The 22,243-nt window shown below is 43.2% G+C and overlaps 1 protein-coding gene and 1 long non-coding RNA gene across 2 annotated transcripts in view; both read right to left on the reverse strand.

Annotated features, from left to right (window-relative positions):
• Positions 1–22,243, reverse strand: part of LOC132598118 (synapsin-2-like) — a 679,754-nt gene that overhangs the window by 655,079 nt on the left and 2,432 nt on the right. The gene's annotated exons all lie outside the window — the stretch shown is intronic.
• LOC138842289 (uncharacterized) overlaps positions 1–22,243 on the reverse strand; it is a 186,427-nt gene that overhangs the window by 163,820 nt on the left and 364 nt on the right. The gene's annotated exons all lie outside the window — the stretch shown is intronic.

Consider the following 22,243-nt stretch of genomic DNA (forward strand, 5'->3'; position numbering starts at 1 on the left):
GTAAATCAACTATACTTTAATTTAAAAAACAAGTGACACTTCATTACACTCAGAGCATTTAGGGGCACTTAAGAAACTTTTATAATCCTTGATACTAAATGCTTACTTGAATGTGTCTAATCTGAAAGCATGTATTCCTATTATTGTACACATGAGAAAATCTTGCTTATACAAATAAATCTAGTAAATTAGCATCAGGCTGTAAGTGAAAAGTTAGGATCCCTGCCTCTCAGACGAGCTCCTCTACTCGCAGGGTAAAGCCCAGGGTGGCAAGCGTTGCCTAAGGCCTCAGCGCTACTTCCAGGCCGTCAGGTATAGACCACAGGTCTCGAAAGTCCCAGTTCCAAGAGCTTTGTCTCCTTGTTGTGCATCTCTTCACTGATTCCAAATGACTAGGTGTTGCTCACAATGCTCCCTTTCTGGTAAAACCAATACTTTTTTTTAAGGAAGGATACGCAGCTCTCTGACGCCTACTGCTGTCAAGGGGAAAGGACCACAAACACACATACCAGTGTTGGAAAAAGACAGAGTCAAGGGCACAAAAAAACAGGGACTTTTGAGGGTGTTTGGCAGTTCCATCCTTTTATGCTTTTCATATGAAATCCAAAAAGGCAGAACTTGGTTACCTTTTAAATATTTTCCCACAACCAAATAAAAGCTTCATGCTGAAAAATCCAACATGATACAGTCATATTTCCCTGAAAACCCCCACTTTCTTCATTTATTAATCACATTCTGCCATCGTGGTAGCATTATAAAATTAAATTAGTTCTCACTGACCAAATACTTAAAGGAAAGAAAGAAGAGGCTCAAACTGCCTTCCAAAAAAGTAAAATAGTCCCAGCTGACTGAATTAAAATGCTCATTTTAGTTTTCCCGGGGTCTAAATTTCCTCAGGCACCTTCTGTGATCTTTTATTTAGAGGAAAAAATTATTCGGCTGCCCGCCTATACTTTCTCCTTAAGGCATTTAGCCCTAAAGAAAGAGGAAACAGGAAAATATTTCTAAAGAAAGCCCAAAATATAAGAAATGAAGAACCAGATTAGAATCAAAGCAATTTCTGCAGGAGGTGGACCATGGTGTCATTTGGAGTAAGCCTGAATGCACAGATGACATGTGACCCACTCTGATCTTGCATAAAGAAGTGGAATTCATATTGATAGAAAGGACTCCCAACTCTAAGAAAACAAAAGTAGCAACAATCAACAACGCTGATCTCTTTTCTCACAGAAGCGCTGTTCATGGACAAAGGAATTGAAGTGGAAAAATAACTTCAGATTTCAATCTACTCTATGGAGTGATTCACACGAACATACACAGAAAAGAGGCTTAAATGGTAATCACCTGAACAAAGTACAATAAACCTGGGTAGCGGCGCCTCTCCCGGGGTGAAGACTGAATTCGTACACTTACCAACAGCCCAGAGGTCACCAGGAGGAACGTCTCATTCTAACGTGAGCTCACTTAACCACTTCTGCCAAAGAGATTCTAAAAAATGCTGAAGGTCTCCAGATAACACTGCCCATTGCCCAGTCACAGCCAGGAACACAATGCAAAGCTTAAAAGCCTCCACTAACAGGAAATGATCTCATGTGGGGAACTAACTGAAATCTCCCACCCCAGCGACTTCACCTGTCTCTTCCCTTGTTGATTTCAGAGGCTGATGGTGCTCCGGTGATGAGCTGGTCCCTTACTGGAAACGGGTCATCAGCTTGTCCTTTGGGATGAGCTGCTGTGCTGTTTGACCCCTGCTTCTGGTTCTCCCTTCACAACACTCCAGACACATTGGGGGCTCCTGAGGAAACCCTCTGACTCATGAAAATAAGTCACGTGAAGAGAAGAGCAAACAGGTCCTTCCTATGAATTGTAAGGAGCCGGGAGATGGCCACGGTGGGGCCTCTGAGATGCTGGGGCTGTGGCGGGAGCTCAGGACAACTTTCCAAAGGATGTGGGGAGACCAGTGATTCCTTTCTAACCTTCATCCTGAAGACAATTCCTAACACTAACATTTACCTACTAACATTTATCTACAGGCAATGTTCACCGCAGCCCTGTTTACGACAGGGGAAAACTAGAAGCAACCCAAAGTCCATCATTAAGGAAATAACTGCTTATACTTATATGGACATTGAGTAGAATATTATTCATCCATGAAAAGCAATGCTGCTAGATGCATATTAACACAGAAATATTTTATATTGTGTTATTTAAGAAAGTAGGCTGCAATACTACATACACGGAGCATTCTGTTTATGTTTCATTGTGTATGCGTTTGTGTGTGTATCTAAAAATACTGGTCTAGAAAAATACACACCAGGATACAGGCAGTGGTGACTGCTGGGTGGTAGGATTATGAGAGTTTTGCTCTTCTTGTTCTTACCTATGAATATGTTCTGATTTTTCTCACAATGAACATATATAGCTTTTGTAGTCAAAAAAAATTCTAGTAGTTCTCTCATGTTTGAAAACCTCTCTTAGGGAAGGTGACTTGCTACTTTGTACAAAACTAAGTAGAAAAGTGGAACAGTTCAGATAAATAAATTCGATAAATTTATTAGGGTCAGATCAATAAATTAGGGTGTAGACAAGGGTACCTTCCAAAATGGGGGACATGTCAGAGAAACAGCAAATGAAAAGTTAAATGAGGTGAGAATCATCGGTTTCCCCACATCCTGCAGGGTCTCTAAAGCTCCTGGGGATGCCCCACCCTCCTGGCTGTCCTCACCCTCTACTGCCCCTTCATTCTGGCATCCACTCCTCTTCCCGTGGCCCTGGGCTTATCTCAACTATTGCTCTGTACCTGGACCTTCCACCACGCTCTCTCCTGGCCTGTAGAAATAGACTCCAACCCCCAGAAGTCCTCTGGATGCACGCAGCTCTGTGTACGCAAAACCACGCACATCACCCCCCACCCCAACAACCATCCCCTTTCCCAGGATTCCTTCTCTACTCAGGGGCATCATCAGCACCCAAGCTGACATCTCAGGGTTACTTTGAACCCTTACTTCTCTCTTATTCTTCAAGCAATTCAGGACATGTGATGCCATGCCCACTACCTAAATGCCTCTGGTGTCTGCTGTCTCCTCTTAATTTCCTCCCAGCCTTAGCCCAATCCCCCATCATCCCTAACCTGCATCCGATACTTCCACCTTCCAGTTCAAAACAGAAGTTCGTTATCTCTTCCCTGTGCAAAGCCATCTGGCACCCACTCGCCTGCAAAATCAAGTCCAAATTGCTTTCTGCTATGCACAAGGCCCTTTAAAATCTAGTTCCAACTTGCCTTTCCAGTATTAACACTCCTCGACCACCACCACCAACATCATGCCCCAACTTACACACACACACACACACACACACACACACACACACACAAAGTACCCACCAAGTCCCAAACATGCAATGCATACAACGCCCACCTCACCGCATCCCATTTCTACCGCCTTAAACACCCCCCCTTTCCTCTCCTATCATCCGTTCTTTAGCATCTTTCTCAGACACTGTCTCCTCTCTGATCACTAGTCTCAGCCCCACTCCTGTGCAGTCATTTTTTCCCACTCTGCTTTCACATCAGCACCATCCTGTTTTATGCTTCTTATACCTTCATTCCCACGCTGCCCCCATCCGCAAATGAGACTATGAGAGGGTCCTTGCCCAGGTCTTCTGTTGCAACTGGGAAAGCTAAACAGTCCTTCTCCAGCCTCTCTTGCAGCCAGGGACAGTTGTGTGACACAGCTGGCCGAGGAGACACCAGTGCAAAACTGCTGGGGAATCTCTGCATAATTTTTCTGTTTCCCTGATAGTAGAAAAAAGCACAGCTGACACTTTCCTCTTGCTCTCACCTGGCACATGGATATGACAACCGGGACTGCAGAAGATATCTTGCCCACGTGAGGGCAAAGCCCAGAGCATCACAGAGGTTACAGCCTGACATCTTGGAGCCCCTGAACAATACTTACAGCCACCAATCTGCAGACTTATAAGGTGAGAAAAGTCAACTCTGGTTTTATAGCTATTTTTCAAATTGTCTGTTGCTTGCTGCATCCCTAACTGATATTTTTATAAGCAAATTAATGTAGCAATAACTACTGGGGATCTATCAGTCTCCTGACACTATACTGTGCATCTTTGGACTCAGCTGCTCCATTTCTTGGCCCTTGTGGACCAGTCAGAGCCTTGGCAAGGGCTCTCCCGCAGAATGTAAATGACCTTGGCTTCCCCACCCTTTCTCAGACTGGATGCATGTGACAATTTGCCCTTCAAGAATGCGCGACCACAAGATGCAAGGAGTCTGGTGTCCTGACTCACTGCAGGAAGAAAAGCCACCACTGATCGGGAAACACACATCTTGGACTGTGACGTTAGTGAGAAAGTTTTATAGTGTTTGAGACATTATACATCTTTAGGTCTTTCTTTTTTAACAACAATTCTGCCTCTCCTAACTAATAAAGATTCCAGAGAGGAAAGTTACATGAAAGATTTGAGTCAATAAGACCAGTTGGGATACTTACACAAGAGACAAAAAAAATCTACGTACATAATTGCAACACTCTAGGAGAATTTTTTTTAACTGAACAGTCAGCATCCACTAGGATGTCCAGCTAGCGTATCTGACAGGGGCTATCAATGGCACAGAAAAAAATTCCGTACCCATCAGATATATGTTAAGTTTTACGTCTCTGTATGAAAAGCCTAGGTTAGTATGGCTTCCATAGGTTCAGAAAGGACCTTTGCTGAAGTTTCTATCTTCATGCAAATGAAAACTAAAAACAGATAGTTAATTGAAGAATCTTTCAATCTAGTAACTCGCTAGAGGAGCCCACCTCCAAGATCCCGACCTCTTGGTACTCACACTCCTGTGTTGTCCCCTGCCACACTGAATAGGGCTGACCTGTGTAACCAGTAGGGTACTGCACACAAGACCAAGTGTGACCAAGTCTGTCAGAAAGACACTGTCGCTTCCAACTTCCTCTCTCTTGGATCGCTTGTTCTGGGAGAAGTCAGCCACCATGTTGGAAGGATACTCAAGTAGCCATATGGAAAGATTTAACTGGTAAGGAACTTAGGCTCCCACCAACAACCAGCACTGCCTTTCCAGCCACATGACTGGGCCATACTGGCAGCTAACGACCCAGCCCCAGTCAAGCCTTGAGATCCCTTCAGTTCTGGTTGACATCTGTGTGCTGCAACTTCATGAGGGACCCTGATCCAGAACCACCCAGGTGAGTTGCCTGAATTCCTGACCTACAGACATTGTGTGCATTGAAAAGTTTTTATTGTTTGTTAAGCTGCTACGTTTTGGGGTAATCTTTTATGCAGTGATAGGTAACTAATTCACTAGCCTCTTTTATAGATAAATAAACAGACAGAGAGGTGGTCCTACTACGGCTGAAAAGCTTTGCTCATCTTTAATTCTTTTTAATGCTTCCTGGAAATATGGGAATAGGCTGTGCCAGACATCATGTATCATATTGAGTTTTCTTCAACTGAGTCACACGATGAAATCAGTTCCACGGCAGCAGAGGTTTTACTCTTGAACTTGTTCATATGAAACTTGCTCATATGAAAGGCAAATGTAAAGGTTTCTTTGTGTGTGTGTGAAATGTGTGTGTACATGTGTGTTGGTTGTGAGAACTGAAGAAAACAGGGCTAATTATTCATAGTAGAAACTTCATTCAGGGAATCAGAGACTCTGTCTTAAGAGCCTCACGTGTCACATGAAGTGAAGACTCAGGGCATTCTTATGCTTGTGCTCCGCAAGGTATGCGGGACGTCTCCCACCCCATGATTGAGAACCCTCACACAAAACTCCTGCAGTTTTATCTTTCTTGACTGAGTGCACTTAAGGTAAAGTGGGGGAAATCTCTCCTTGCCTCACAGGGCAACTGGCCAGCTGGTTGGAAGCGTCACAGTGTCTGGTCACGCTGGCATGATCACTAATCATTTCTCTCTTTACATTTTTAGGAACCCTCACTCGTTCTGACCTCATATCAGCTGACACTGACCAGGCCTAGCAACAGAGCCCCACAATGGAAAACTATGTCAGGAAGGCCCAGAACCTACTGAACAAGACTGTGCCACACTACTACCAGGTTCAGAAGCCAGGATGTCTGATGACCGTTGTGTGAGATCCACCACTCTGACCAGCAGGCCACTGCACAGCTCCAGTCGTCAGGGGATCCTCATTTGAAGTGGCTGATTTCTTTTTTTCCCAATCTAAATCTTCACCAAATCTGAAATCTAGCAAATATTAAAAAATGACTTGGTATTTTTATAGTAACCTAACAGACCCTATGAGATCATTTCCATGAACACTGCATCACTTTTTAATAAAAAGTGTGTGTAAGGTACCCTTTGCCTTTTACCTTGTTGATGGTCTATAGACCAGCACTTAAGCACATCCTGCAATGATTCCCCACCTGGAGTCTTTGAAGGTGGTCCTGCAGTTCCATAAATAATCCTCATCATTGCAAAAAACATAACAGGAACTCTGTACTTGCCCGTGATAAAGCTGCCTGGGGTGAGTTAAGCAGGGGTGGGCACACTAGGGTCTGGTGGCCAAACGGGGCCCAGCACCTGTTTTTGTGAACAAAATTTTATTGAAGTGCAACCACATCCATTTATTTGTAGGTTGTCTGTAATGGCCTTCATACTACAACAGCACAGTTGGGTAGCTGAGGTGGAGAATTGTATGGCTCACAAAGCCAAAAATACTTATTATCCGGTCCTTTGCAGAAAAAGTTTGCCAACCTCTGAAATAAAGCATACACTCACACTTCTCACCTTGGGCTCAGCAAGCGTTATCTGTTGTGGAGCCCTTCCCTGGCGCCTCACACAGATTGAGAGTTAATTTCTTGGTTTAATAAAGTTAACATAAACTTTATACATTAGATCATTTAAGATTTAGGGTGGAGTCAGCAGAATTTTCCTTGTTAACCAAGAGTTTCCTTACTCGTGCTTATCAAAATTAAAAATGGAATCTGGACTGCTCATATACTTTTAACAGTTTTTAGATCCATTGGGCAAGTTTAAGCAGCTGTCTTTTTTCCAACATGACTTATTTAGTTGGACACCACTACTTTACAGAGCTAACTGTTCTTACTTAGCCTTACAGTGTGTTTTTTTTTTTTTTTTTTTTTTATGGTACGCGGGCCTCTCACTGTTGTGGCCTCTCCCGTTGCGGAGCACAGGCTCCTGATGCACAGGCTCAGCGGCCATGGCTCAGGGGCCTAGCCGCTCCGCGGCATGTGGGATCTTCCCAGACCAGGCACGAACCCGTAGCCCCTGCATTGGCAGGCGGACTCGCAACCACCGCGCCACCAGGGAAGCCCTACAGTGTGTTTTTAAAATGAAAACATGTAAACTATTTGGGATACAATGTTTTTCTTGATTTGAAAAGTCATAAGCATGGATTAATCCACATTGTACAAGATAGAAAATGCTTATAGCAAAATTTGATACAAGTATAACAGCTACAGGATTTGAATTCACTGGTTTGGAAACACGAAGCATGTATTTTTTGGCACTGAGAGAGAGAATCTTTGTTACAGTCTAAGAAAATTATTTTTAGGGAGGAGGATTCAAATCTTCCACCTTCAAGGCAACAGAAAGAGTCTCAATGGGTATCAGTTTTATTAAAAGCAAAGACAATGCTTGGAATTCTTGGTGTAAAGAACTTTCTCCTCAGACTTGCCTCTTAGAATTAGATCTGACAAAAGGATGAATTCACAGATTTGGGAGTCCTGACAACTCTGTAACAAGGAAAAGCCTTAGACATTCTGTTTAAAGCTTCCCCTCACAATACTATCCTCATGAAGTATATATGAAGACACGATCCAAATATCTAGAACATTCTCTAGATCAGGGTTTCCAGCCTTGGCACTGCTGACGTTTGGGACCTGATGATTTACTGCTGTGGGGTCTTGTGCATCACAGGAAATGTAGCAGTGTCCATGGCTTCTACCCACAAGATGCCAGGAGGACCCCACCCCTGGTCTAGAACCAAATATCTGCAGGTATTGCTAAATATTCCAGGGGGGCAAAGGGAGGAGAGAATTGTCCCCGCTTGAGAACCATTGCTCCAGAGAAGATCAGACCTTTACCTTGTCAAAAGATGGTTATTTCATTCAAACTGTACAAACCAACTTATCCATACAGGTGGAAGCAAAATTTATTCCCTTCTGAGAGGACGTGGCTACATGTCTTGTCCCAGTTTTCATCACTCCCCCACTAAAAAGGAGAATACTTTGTTCAGAAAATTCCTCAGAGTTAGTTTCTCTGGTTGCCATCTTCTGCTGCGGTGCCCAGGTTTCCTCCCAGAGGAAATCTGCATCACAGGCATCCACAGAGAGAACCCCCTTTCCAACTTGGTGTCTTCGCAGCCTGCCCTGACTCCGCAGCAGTGAACGACAGACTCTTGTAACTGATCAGGACCGGAAACTAAGCAGGCTGCATCCACTGAAGGGTCCACCCGCGATGGAGTGTTGGCTCGCACGCTGACATTAACAGAATTTCTCATGACAGTGCCAACAGTTGGATGTGGCTGTTTTCCTTATGATCCCTTTAAATCCCCAATTCAATTACCAGGCTCATTTTTCTGATGAATCATCAGCAGAAAACCAGACTGTCTTTTAGAGAGAACTGTGACCCTCAGCTGAAACATTTCTTCTGTAAGACTCCGTTTTACCTACTTGGCACTAAACAGACACTCTCAGTCTGGCCCTGAAGAAGGTTAAACCTTAGTACTTAACCCAGCGTGGAATTAACCCTTTTGAGAACTTGCAGTGTCTCTTACACAATTGAAGAGAAAATGAAAAGGGAAAAATGAAACTAAATAACGGAGCCAAGTGTGTGGTTACTGGACTGTTGTGTCTACATTTGATGGCCTCAGAGATGCAAATCTCAGCTCCAGGCCACAGTTAAATTGATGTATCAGAATAAGAACTTCTCGTACATTTTCAAACATCACAGCAGTTGTGAATGCTAGGTCCTTGGGATTGCTTTTCCCTCCAGAAGCTCCTTTTCTCTCTCCTCTACTCCCCCCACCAGAGGGATCCTCACCAAGAAGGCAACATCTGACATGTCTACAGTGACACAGAGAAAAAATCCCTGTAGAATTCAGGGCCTGTGCCGCGAATGAGGATGTTTTTTGGAATCCCAAAATTGTCTGAAAACTGAAATAGAAGAAAAAATGGACAGGTGCCTGCCTAGCACTTAGGCTATGACTCCAAGCTGAGTGTCTTTGTTACAGCGACGCACAGGTCGCTCACTACACACCTGTGAATGGTGAGCATGAGAAGCCTCCGTGGTTACAGCAAGGAGGCCCCAGGGACTAAAAACCTAGTTGTGACTCGATTTTCCCTTGTATGTGCACCTTGTTAGGTTCCAAGGGGCTTGAAACTGTTGATATCACAGCCACCATGATCCCATCTTTGCAACCTCAGCATCCCAAGGGTGACACATCCCAAGGGTGAGACATGGGCCCTCAGCATCCCGGGGGCGACACGTAAGCCTGCCTGATGTTCGGGACTCCGGAGTGAGCTGGACTCCTGTCCTCAGTGCAGAAAGAAGGAAAGAAGAAGGTAACAGCTAACAGGAGATTGTCGTTACCTTGCCTACAACTCTAACTTTTGGCAAATATGTTCTTTCCATACCTCTGTGATTTTAGTATTTGTTTAAATACTACCTAAAAATACCAAAGAGGTGTTGTTATTACTGACATAGGCCTGTCCCTTTTTCTTTCTGGACTACTGTTCTATTAGCTGTGCTCTCACGCGCAGGCCCAGATGACCTGCCTCAGCTGGACTGAGGGAGCACTCACACCCTCACCCCATTTCCAGGCTTTGCCACGTTCTGACTGTGGAGCCCAGGGGCCACCCTGCTAACTGCATGTGTAAATAAAAGAGTTTTAAATCACTTCCAGGTGTCGTTCAAATTTTCATCCTTGCTCGAAGGGAGCAGAAGCACCAAATCCTCCCTGGGGCCATTTCCCAGCTCTTCTCCTGCAGACACTCCTGAAATGTGCTAGACAAAGGCGCAGCAAGCCCCATAGTTGAATCCTTAAGGACTAACTCCCCAGTCCTTCCTCCAACCTGAAGAAAGATCACTTTTCTCACTCACGAATGAAAAAAATGTAATACAAGAAGCACTGAAAAGGTAGCTTTTATTATCAGACTTTTAAAATTCATATCCTCTTTTCCTTATTTATCCATCCCTGAAACCACTATTAATTGTAATGTACTTGGAATTTTACTGAGTGAGATAGAAGGATAGAACACCTTAAGGGTGTAACTTTGGAATTTAGTACTCTTAATCCATTATATAATTTGGAAATTATTCCCTGAATGGTTGTTGCAAACATAGGGGTTCTGTAATGACACTGGACTTCTCTGCCTGTGTATCTGATAAGTACCATCACAATAACCCCACAGTGTGACGACTGTCATCAGTAAATGGCAAAGAGGAAGTGTCAGTGTGGTTCAACTCCCCCCTAATAAAGGCTCTGAACTTGGATAATAGAAAAGCCATCTCTTGGAACCACTTTACCAGAGACTTTTTCTATAATGGCAGGGGACAAATACCAAGATTCACTGGAACACCTAGATAAAAATAGTAACACCATGACTCAAAGGTTATGAATGAGATCTTGCTCTAAGCAGCCTCTATACACGACAATACAGGTAGTTCAAAAACAATTTGCAAGTAATTCACCAAGAACCTAAAGCAAACCCCAGGAAGTTGTAAAGTCTTCACCCTTGTCAAAGGATTGGTTTCAGAGCATCTCAGAGGGATTTCAGTCAAATAGGGTAGGCCAGGAGAGATGAAGTCACCCTCTACCACACTGCTCTCCAGTAGAACTTTCTGCAATGACAGAAATGTCCTCTACGTGCACTGCCCAGCATGGTAGCCATTAGACTTAGAGATTTTGACCATTTGAAGTATGCCTAGACAAATGGAGAACTGAATTTTTAATTTTAATTACATTTACATTTAAATAGCCACATGTGTCTAATGACTGCCATATTGGATAATGCAGGTCTAGAAACTGAAGAGGAGGGTGTTGAGGATTGAGTGTCTGGTGAGTGCAGGTGAGAAGGTTTTTGGAGGAAAGCTGTAAGCCCAGGGCAAGGACAGCACCAGCTTCACTTTGCCAGCCACCCACAACTGAATGTCTGCTCCCAAGACTAAGGCTGAACTCATTAGGAAAGTGTACTTAGTTTAACCAGAGAGGCATGACCTGACCACAAGAAAGGGCTGGGGGCATATATGCTGTGATTTCCCGATGCCAATGTGACAAGGAGAACTTATACTCTGCAGAGGAAGTAGAGAGAAGCAGAGGAGAAGGCCAGGTTTTGAGGCCGTAAGATAGAAGGCAACTCTAGGAAACAAACTGGATGATGGTTATTTCTTCACTGCCCTGAGCTGATGCTCTTGTATAAATAGGGTTCATCAGGGCTTCTAAAAACATGGCTGAAACCTGACAGCCAGGGGGCCACTGGTGTCAGGATTTATTTAGTTGTTTATTCATTATCTATCTTGTTTATTCAGTTGTTTACTAATTTAGTATCTGTCACTCCCACTAGAATGTGTGCTGCATGAGGACATAGATCATTCTGGGCCAGAAAGTAGGTATTGGGTAAAAGGTTGTATGAAATTAGTATTCATACCCAATTATTGGTCAAAATATAGTTGAAGGCCTACTCCATGGAATGTACTATGTTAGGGTTGGAGAAATAGCCATGGAAAACACAGGCCTGGTCCCTATCCTCATAGCTTACATTAAACAGCTAACGATACAATTAAAAATGTATGCTGAACATTGCTAATTATTAGAGAAATGCAAATCAAAACTACAATGAGGTACCACCTCACACGGGTCAGAATGGCTATCATCAAAAAGTCTACACTTAACAAATGTTGGAAAGGGTGTGGAGAAAAGGAAACCCTCTTACACTGTTGGTGGGAATGTAAATTGGTACAGCCACTATGGAAAATAGTATGGAGGTTCCTCAAAAAACTAAAAATAGAGTTGCCATATGATCCAGCAATCTCACTCCTGGGCATATATACAGACAAAACTATAATTCAAAAAGATACATGCACCTCTGTGTTCATAGCAACTCTATTCACAACAGCCAAAACATGGAAACAACCTAAATGTCCATCAACAGATGAATGAATAAAGATGTGGTATATATATATATACAATGGAATACTACTCAGCCATAAAAAAGAACAAAGTAATGCCGTTTGCAGCTATATGGATGGACCTAGAGATTATCATACTAAGTGAAGTAAATCAGACAGAGGAAGACACATACCATATGATATCACTCATATGTGGAATCTAAAATATAACACAAATGAACTTATCTACAAAACAGACGCAGACTCACAGACATACAGCACAGACTTGTGGTTTTCAAGGGGGAGGGGGGTGGGAGAGGGAAGTACTGGGAGTTTGGGATTAGCAGATGCAAACTATTATATATAGAATGGATAAACAACAAGGTCCTACTGTATAGCACAGGGAACTATATTCAATACCCTGTGATAAACCATAATGGAAAAGAATATAAAAATGAATATATGTGTGTGTATGTATAACTGAGTCACTTTGCTGTACAGAAGTAATTAACACAACATTGTAAATCAACCATACTTCACTAAAAATTTTTTTTTTAATTTTAAAGGAATGTTTAGTACCCTATCAGCAGGGACCTGACCTATGCGGTAGACAGGGGAAGGTTCTAATAAGGGAGCACTTCCTTGAACTGAATTTTGAAGGCTTAGTAGGAATTAAGCGAAGGGGTAGGGGGCAGGTGGTCAAGGGAAATGTCTTGGCCACAGGCTGGTATTACTGTCATCCAAAGAAGAAGCAAGACAGAGTGGCAGGAGGACAAGCTGTCTGGGTCAGCCAGCGATGTCCCCAGAGGAACATCACAGCCCAAACCCAGCCCCGTGGGCCTTCCAAACACCTGACCCCACCCAGTGCCATCTGAGGGCACCCTTCCCAGAAAGATCACATGCTCCTATGGACCCCAACTCACAGCACCTTTAACTCCAATGAGATACTTTTTTGATCAATTTCTTAAACAGGGTCCCAGAAAATCATGGGGGAAACTCACTTATCCCACAAAACCAGAGAGACTTACACACACACATACATACACACAGACACTCACACTCAAACTTGTGTAAGAGTTTACAAAAGGCTTTGCCCAAGTACTATCAAATTTGAGTTTCTAGTTCAGACAGTTCTTAGAAAAGTGAAACCATTTCACAGTTGAGGACCCTGAGGCTCAAAGAAAATGTGACTCTTTGAGAGGTCCATTAGAAGGGGCAGAGCCAAGATTCACAGTCACAGCACCCAAGTCCCATTGTCTTCCGAACGAGAGCAGTTTCTTCCTAACTGAGAACCTCCTGGGAAACACCGAGCCTGATTCTTTGTGACGCGAACCCTACCAACATGCGATTTCTAAAAAGTTATTTGTTGGGGTGATTCTTGTCCTGCCAATGCAGGCCGTCCTTGAAAGAGCCCTTGGTCCTCCAGCCAGGGAGACTTTTTGGGCTCACTTTCTAAAGCACACTTACTTCCTGGCTGGAGGCCTTGGGGAGCTGCCTTGAAAAGTCCTACAGCCACTTACTTGGAAAGGTGATGCTATTCATCCAATGCAAATCCATAGCCGTGCTTTTGAACTATTTTTTAAGCCAATGTGGAGAACCTGGAATCCTTCACAGGGCCTCATTAGTTCTGAAACACCTTAAGTCATTTTCATACTCATGGAGAGAATGCCCCGAAGCCCGTTCAACAGTGACAGCTCTGAGAGCCTGTAAGGGTCCAGACACTTTACAGGTGTCCTGTAATCAGGATGACCAACTGTCCTGGTTTACCTGGGACCCAGGATTTCCTGAGATGGAGCAAGTTGGTCCCCCTACTGGTTAATTCAATCCTCACAACGCTCAGGTGTGGTAAGGGGGGCCTTCTCCATCATCTTTACTGATAAGAGAATCCAAACCAGAGCCTTCACAGGGTTTGCCCATATTCCTCCAGCCCGTAGAAACAAAACAGGGGTTTGAACTGAGCTCTGTTTCCCAGGGCTTAGCCCCACCCTGGCCCTCTGGGTACCCACAGCACCGAGATTTACCTGAGAGAGATGGACATCCTTGGGTCCTGACAGATAAATGATACCTCAAACCTTCCATGTCTCTGGAGAATTCTCACTTTTCCACCTTATGAAGTGGATAGGATTTTTTCAGGACTGAAATAAAACTGGGAGCACTCTTTTGCCCTAAGCTCAATGTCCTGATTTGCACGTCAGTGGCAGCAGTGTTATTTCACCTGAGGGCTGCTTTTACAACACCCAGAGCAGTGCAAGCAGACTGGGCTGGGAAACCAAGGGGAAATTGTGGAGAACAGGCCTTGAGTCACACCTGGTGAAGTGGAAGAAGTAAGAGTAAGACAGACTTAAATGTAAGGCCTTCCTCTGCCATATCCTAACTGTGTGACCTCGGGGCTAATAATAGTTATTTTGCAGGATCGCTATGGAGTCTGGAATGAGATGACCCCATCTGAATCTACCTTCCTCCATGACTGGCACAGGATAAACGCCCAGTAAGTGTTAGTTCACCAACAACCCTCAAGAAAAGAAACTCAAAAAATGTCCGTTGCTTTGTAACCTGTTCAAACTTCTACCAGGGTTTCTGGAGCCTAAACCTATGTGAAAATAATAAATTGTATCAAAACAATAAGAATACAAACAACCCAATTATTTTAAAATAGCCCAAAGATTGGAGCAGACTTTTCCCCAAAGAAACATACAGATAACAAATAGGCACAGAAGATATTCAACATCATTAGTTAACAGGGAAAAACAAACTAAAGCCACAATGGGCCATTATTACACATCTACTAGAATGACAAAAATTAAAGATACTGACAATAGCAAGTGTTGACAGTGACGTGGAGCAACTGGAATTCTCATGCATGGATGGTGGAAATGCACAGTCTCAGCACATTTTAAATGGCTGCTCTTGAAAGGAGATTGGCAGCTTCTTATTAAGTTAAACATCCTTATCATACGACCCAGCAGTCCCATTCCTGGGAATTCACCCAAGAGAAATGAAAATATACAGTCCACAAAAAAAAAAAAAAAGAAAGAAAAAAATTATAGAAGCTTTATTCACAAAGGCCAAAAATCTGTAAAGAACCCAAATATCCATCAACAGGTGAATGGATAAACAATACACATCCACACAACGAGATAAGACCCAGTAAGCAAAAGCAACCACTGATACACACCAAGGTAAGTGAATATCAAATACATTTTGTTAAGCAAAAGAAGTCAGATGCAAAAGGCTACATGCTATTTGATTCCATTTATGTGAAATTATGGAAAAGGTGGGGTGAGGGGATTATCTGCAGAGGGACACAGAGGAACCTTTTGCGGGTAATGAAAACCTTCTATATCCTGTTTGGGGTGGTGGCTACACAGATGTATACATTTGTCAAAACTCATTGAACTGTACACTTTAAAAGGGTGAATTTTACCATCTATAAATGATATGCCAATAAATCTTTCTTTAGAAAGAAAATAGATTATAAAATACAGGGGGTTTAACCTGGGGAGGGGAATGCAAGCCTGCGAAAGGGGTGGAGATGGGAGCCTGGGAAGGATGGAGGGGCTGACCAGCCATTAGTTTTTGTGAAGGGGATGTGATGTGGGCCTTCAGTTATTGGGGGAGCAAACCAAGAAAAAGGAAGTCACTCACTGGCCAGTGTCCCTAGGTGTCCCACAGTCTCATTCCACTTGGCTACTTCCAGTGCCTGTTAGGCCAACACTTTACCTTAAAAACGTGTGAAATGGCCCCACTTGTAAAGAACGAGAGGCAGAAAGGCTGTACCTGCTGTGCCCCCAGGTACCTTTCTGGCTGAGCTCAAGAAGACTTTAAAAAAATGCACAAGACAACATTCTACTCTGAGAAAATGGACCCTCTCACCACTGATTTCATTCACTTCCACCAAGGCTGCACCATGAGGAAAGGAAGAGCATCTCAGTAAAAACACCTCTCCCTTGAGCACAGGCTGCCGTCCGGGCACCCAAGCAGCGCCCAGACACGGAACATCCGTGCACAGAGGTGCACAGAGGATGCAGAGAGTAAGGCCAGCAGGCAGGACTGGATGGGATGTACCTGAGAACCAGGGGTTCAGGGCTGGGGGCCGTGCTGGGTGAAGGCTCTACCTACTCCTTCTCAAGAAAGGTTACTCTATTCTGAAATAAATTCTATTTATTTCTTCTTTTTTCTGTGCTTACATGTCCTTTATTCAGGCAATGATGTAATGTCATCTCTTTGTCACGCAATAAATAGGATTTAATTCTATTTCTGTCTCCTTGAAATAGAGGAGACATGTATGGATCCATGAAATTCCCCCATTAGGGAGCCTTTCTTGGCCGTGGAAACAGTCTCAAACCTCCACTCTGAACCTATTCTTTATCTGAGGGCGTCCAAACTTCCTGCCACCCTGTCATGTGGCCTCCACAAGAAATACACCTCCAGTCAAACCTCCGTAGACCCCACAACGAGCTTCTGAATACTTCTCAGCCCTTATGACCATGGACGCCCTCCCTACATTCCCAGCATTCCTTTTCCTCCAAGACTCCACTCCACACAGCCTCCATGCAAGTAGCTCCTGTTCTCACTTCTCTGTGGCCCTCAGCTCCTTAGAGCATCAGGGTCTGTGTATAGGTGTGTGTCCTCCATGAAGCTGTGGGCTTCCCTCTTTCAGTGTTGTAATCCCAGCATCTAAGGAAGGGCTTGATGTGCTGAATGGACACGGCCAGGCAGGGGTCAGTAGACCTGCTATTCCCCGGGTACCCACTGTGTGCCAGGCCTGGTGCTGGAACAGTGTGTGTGCCCAGGAGTTGAATATCTGCCACCCAACAGTGAGAAACACACGGCCTGGGGTGCCTCCTTCTGTAGGACCCAAGATCCAAATATGAGGACAGAGATACCTTGACATGAAGATTCAAAGTCAAACAAAAAGCTGTAGGGATTTGAGCAGGAAACCAACCTGCTTTAATTTAGGGGCAAACAAAAAAAAATGTTAATATATTCATTCTAATGACATGAGAGTCCCATAGAAGGTCTATGTTTTAAAACATCAGCGCCCTATCACATTCATCCTCAGATTATCTGCTCAGCAGATGTGAACTGTATCATTCATTTCACTTTATAAGTGGGGAAACTAAGAATGAATTTCAGAAGCAGACTCCATGTCTTAGGCTAAAGGGCCTTCAAGTGCCAGCTCTGTGTTTGGGCAAATCACTTGTCATGGTGCCTCAATTTTCCCATGTAAAAATGTGGGGGGCAGGGTCCAGACTCGGTAGGCCATGTATTCCATTATGGTTTCCTAATTCTGGGGGTCTCACATGGCAAATCAGAATAAGGAGCAAGTCATCATTTATTCTGGATTCTTTCTTTTCAAATGGTAGGAAATTAGTGCCAAAAAATATTCCAGTTTCTTGGATAAGCTCATTGTCTGTCTCTGTCTGTTTGGTTCTCTCCTTTTCTCTTTCCCTCTATTTCTCTCCTTTTTTCTTCTCTCCCCACTCCCTCTCCCTCCCCCCAACCTCCCCTGAAGAGAAGTTATACTGGCTATTTTGCCCCTAATATCCATTCTCCTTGGTCTGGTAACAGTACCTTGATTTTCTCCCCCATGAACTATACCTCTTCCAAAGGACCAATTTACCAGAACCTTCTATGTGGATGTCCACTCTTCCCTGACCAAGAAACAGACATCTGACCCAAGCAAGACCAGTTAGATAAACTTCCATGGACTCTGCTCATCAGAGTGACAGAAAGGCAAAAAAAAAAAAGGTTGGAATTTATTCTTCTTATGTCAGTGGCCTCAAGGGACCATTCATCATTTTCTACTACTCAGATCTTCTGAGATTCCCTGGCTTCAGTATTTCCCCAAAACCACTTTTATCACTTTTCCTTTGATTCCATGATTACCTTATAATAAAATACCTTTTTGCTCAAATTAACGTCAGTTTCTGTTGCTTGCAACCAAAGAGCCCTAAAGGATACAACTTCTTATCTCAATCATTTTTTTAACTCTTAAAATTTGCTACCTACTTCTTCTAAGAAGTCACAAATGTAATGTGTAAAAGTAGGGCAATCCACTTGTTTTATTAATGTCCTGTGTGTACCCCTGGGACCTGGGCCAGGAGGCAGGAGCCTTCCATCCTGATCTTCCTTGGTTTTCCTGATGAGAAAGGAACAGTCTATTGACAAGTCAAGATAAAGAATAATTCTTTCCTAAGGTCCTGCCCACCAGGAAAAGAACTGGGAACATCTCAAAGCCCACAGGGCAAAGTCAGACCAAGGAGCACCAACCTGGTTTGATTGTAGAACAGTGTGTCTGCATCATTTCCAGCCCCACAATTCTCTGGGAAACTGAAAATTCTAGGTGAACTTGGCCCCAACTCATTCTCCTCTTCAGAACCCTGGACCACAAGAGCAATAATAATCATCACAGTTATTACTAACAATTACTGAGTGGTCAATAGCTATGAAGCATTGAATCAAGAACTTTATATATTTTACCTCATTCAAGCCATAAAATAATAGGTGGTGGGCCCTATAATTATCCTATTTTACAGATGAAGAGACTGAGATTTAAAAAGGGTAGGATCTTCTCTGAGGTTAGTAGCTAGTGAAAGGCGGAGCCAAGACCAAATGATTTATGATTTCACTCTTCATCAAAAAGCCAACACTGATCACAATGGCATCCTGCCTAACATGGGCAAGTTTCTGCTTCTGTGCTCGAAATCAGAGTTCCCCAGGTGAGTACAATGCAGAAAGGAAAGGGTTTCCGCTACTTTTCATGCCAGGAACAAACACCCAAGGGTTTAGGCATCAAAGTGAACTGTCTTGATTTTATCCATCGCCTTTTCTCCTCTACTTGCCACTTGAGACTCTGCTGTCCTCTGTGTACTGAAAAACCCTGTCTTACTTGGAGCGGGAAATGTTTTTCAGGATAAAATTAAAAAGAAGACTATCATTCCCACAGCACTCAAGAGTTTTGCCAAAGGTGTAACTCCCACAGGGCTCAGGGCAGCGTGGCACAGGACCCCAGGACCTCAGCCTCTGACTTCGGGAGCTGCCCACCCGCCAGGAACAGGGCGCACAGTTAACCTGAAGTTAAATTTGGCTCTTAAATACCCTCTCACAGAGTCTTTCAGGTGTAAAAAAAAACAAAGTCTTAAGTCCTGGGAGGACAGAATGAAAAACATTGATATGTTACACATTCACTCAACAAAAACTGGACAGAGGTTAGCTAATGGTATTGTACCCATGTTAATTTCTTCATTGTAATATACAGACCATGATTAAGTAGGATGTGAATATTAGGGGAAGTTGGGTAAAGGGTATATGGGAACTCTTGTCTTTGCAACTTTTCTATAAATCTGAAATTATTTCAAAATAAAAGGCTTTCAAAAATGAACTGGATGAGAGACTCCCGACAGCATCCTCTGTGAGACTGATGGTTTAGGACAGTGTCACTGATGGGATGCAGGCAGGTGAGCATCTTGGGTCATGTCCATCAGTGAAATATCACTGAGAACAACAGCACAGGCTCTCTCTAGTCCAAATCACAAGAATAACATATCTTGCAGACCAAGGCTTTAATGAGAGCTGAACACAAAAGAGAGTTTGGTCATGACACCTCATAGCTGTGCCATTAATACACACTTCTATAAAAAACATCACAGTAAGTGGTGTGTGTGTGTGTGAAAGAGAGAAAGAGAGAGAAAATGGGGGGAGGGAGGCAGGAAAAGGGCGAATACATGAAGCTGAAGCAGACAAGAAAGAATCATTTATACATCACTCACCTGGGGTCGGGGAAGAACCCACACATTTGTGAAAGCAACTTGATAACAGATGGAGTAAGAAACTGGGGTGTTAGTCCTCAACACAAGGAACTTTAAAACAAACTTTTCCAAACAAAGTTTCAGAAATACCCATCTTAGATTTACTGAGCACAAGCAAAACATTTCAGAATGGTTTTAAACATCACTAAAAGGATGGAATGTGATGGCCTAAGGAAACTCTGCAAGAAAGTTTTGAGGATGGTCCAATCCATGGTTGAGAACACTTTCAAGGATTTGGAGGTCTCTTATTCAAGGTGAGTGACTATTTAATCTTCATCTGCAAGACTGGAAGAAAGGAGTTTGTCCAGGTGGGAGAACCTCTTTTCAGATATGAGGAAGAAGTTCTTGAGCTCATGGGTGAGGAAACATCTCACTAGGTCCCCACAGGGGGTCATCACATTGTCTTTGCCTGTCATTGCAAGGAGAGGAGACTGCCTTTCACAGGGTTTAAGGTAAGCCTGCCTTAAAGCCCAGGGGACTGGTTGATTTAGGGTCTTCTCCAATTCATGGAATCAAAGCATACACAGCATGTAGCTGCTATAGCATCTCTCTGAAGAGCAGTTGCTAGAGAGGAATCAGGCATTGCAATTCTAGGAACAGAAAGCACCAGTCACGTCATGAAACTGTGGCATAAAAAATCCCTTGACTGATCCAGTTTTCTAACCTTCCTTCCTATTTCAGAGACTTTCTGAGGACATATGAACATGAACCTGTAATTTAGGAGACAAGCTGATCTGGCACTAAGCTCCAATTTCTTTTCCAAGAAGATAACTGGGGTAAACTCAAGAGAAAATAAAATCATGACCCCAAACCAGAATCTGGAAAAAAATGCCCTGACACTTTTGCGGGAAGAGGAGATTTAAGATAAATAATATAGTACTGAAAATTCATTTTTTATTACACTTGTGAGTAAGAAACAAATATAACAGTCCAAAATATTACATTTGTACATTACTGTGTTTATATCCTATCGTGATCATCTCCCTAACTTCACCCCAAACAGCTTGGTGAAACCACATTCCACTTTAACCCAGTTTGTCTTCCATTTATATCTTAGTAGAATAATTTGATCAGATACCCAAAGGCCTTCCCACTAATGAAACAAGGATTTGCTAAGAAAAATCAATGTATAACTTGCCTTAGTATCCATCAAAGACAAAAAGAGTTATTAAAGTCTGAGACACAGCCACCATCCTCAGACTCTTAGAAGAACCGGTAGGAGAGTAGCAGAGATGAGCAAAGGGTTAACACAGCTGATTTCTGGGTGGAGAGAAGGATGCAACATAATTTTTTAAGGCAAACACCTGGAGGCAAAAAAAGTAGTATTTTGTTTCCACCGCAAGAAACTGCAGACATACAGAAAGCCAATCACATCGGTGGAATACTCAATTATCTGCACATGCTAATTAACGAAATATAATCAACCCACCTTCCGTCCATCCTTTCTTCACCTGCTCTAGTATTTGTCATGCACTGGCTTCCTCACTCCTCACAACCCACAGAACATCAGAGAGTCTGCGTGGTGTATCAAAGGGAAACAAATAAGCACAGATTTTTTGCTGATGGCAGGAATTTCTCATGCTCAGAGCATATGAACCAACAACGTGGAAATGGCAGCACTTGCTGTATATTTTAATGATTGCCCACACCTATTTTGCAAATGAGACTTAAAGTTCAATTAGGTAATACGATGCTCAGTTACGGTTATTTCATTAAACTGGGCGCAGTCATTTAAAGTAGTAAATATGCAGTCATGACAGAATTAAATATTCATGAAATCAAATGCGACTGAAAAGCTGAGGATGTTAGAATATTAAGATTCCTCATAGTTTGGCAATGTAAATCTTGTATGCATCACCCCAGCCCAGTCTAGAGAGTGTTCAAATGACAGTTCCTTGGTAGAATGCCATATAAGTTATAATATTGATCTTGGTAGATAAACCACAATCTAAATCCTTAGCTCAGTATCCAAATGCAAAACAATTTTGAGGATTTGCAAATACCATCTTGTTAAGGTAAGCCTGTCTGCAAGTACATACAGAGAGGCAACACTCAGTGTGATCCCAACATGTTTGGGATACTGTTTAGTCTACTAGCCCCTCTAGGAACGTCCAGCAGAAACCCAGGCAACCTCCCAGGAGGAGCATGTCATGACTCGCTTTCCTAACCAGGCACGGTGGCTGTTTCCTTGCACGCTTCCTCCAGTGAGCCACAGTGAGAAAGTACCTCAGCTGACTCCTCTTTGGTTGGTTCTGATTTGTTGAACCAGCTTTTCCCCAACACTTGCAGCCACTTCCAAAATGCATTAA

Source organism: Globicephala melas, chromosome 11 (assembly GCF_963455315.2).
Source record: "Globicephala melas chromosome 11, mGloMel1.2, whole genome shotgun sequence".
NCBI lineage: Eukaryota > Metazoa > Chordata > Mammalia > Artiodactyla > Delphinidae > Globicephala > Globicephala melas.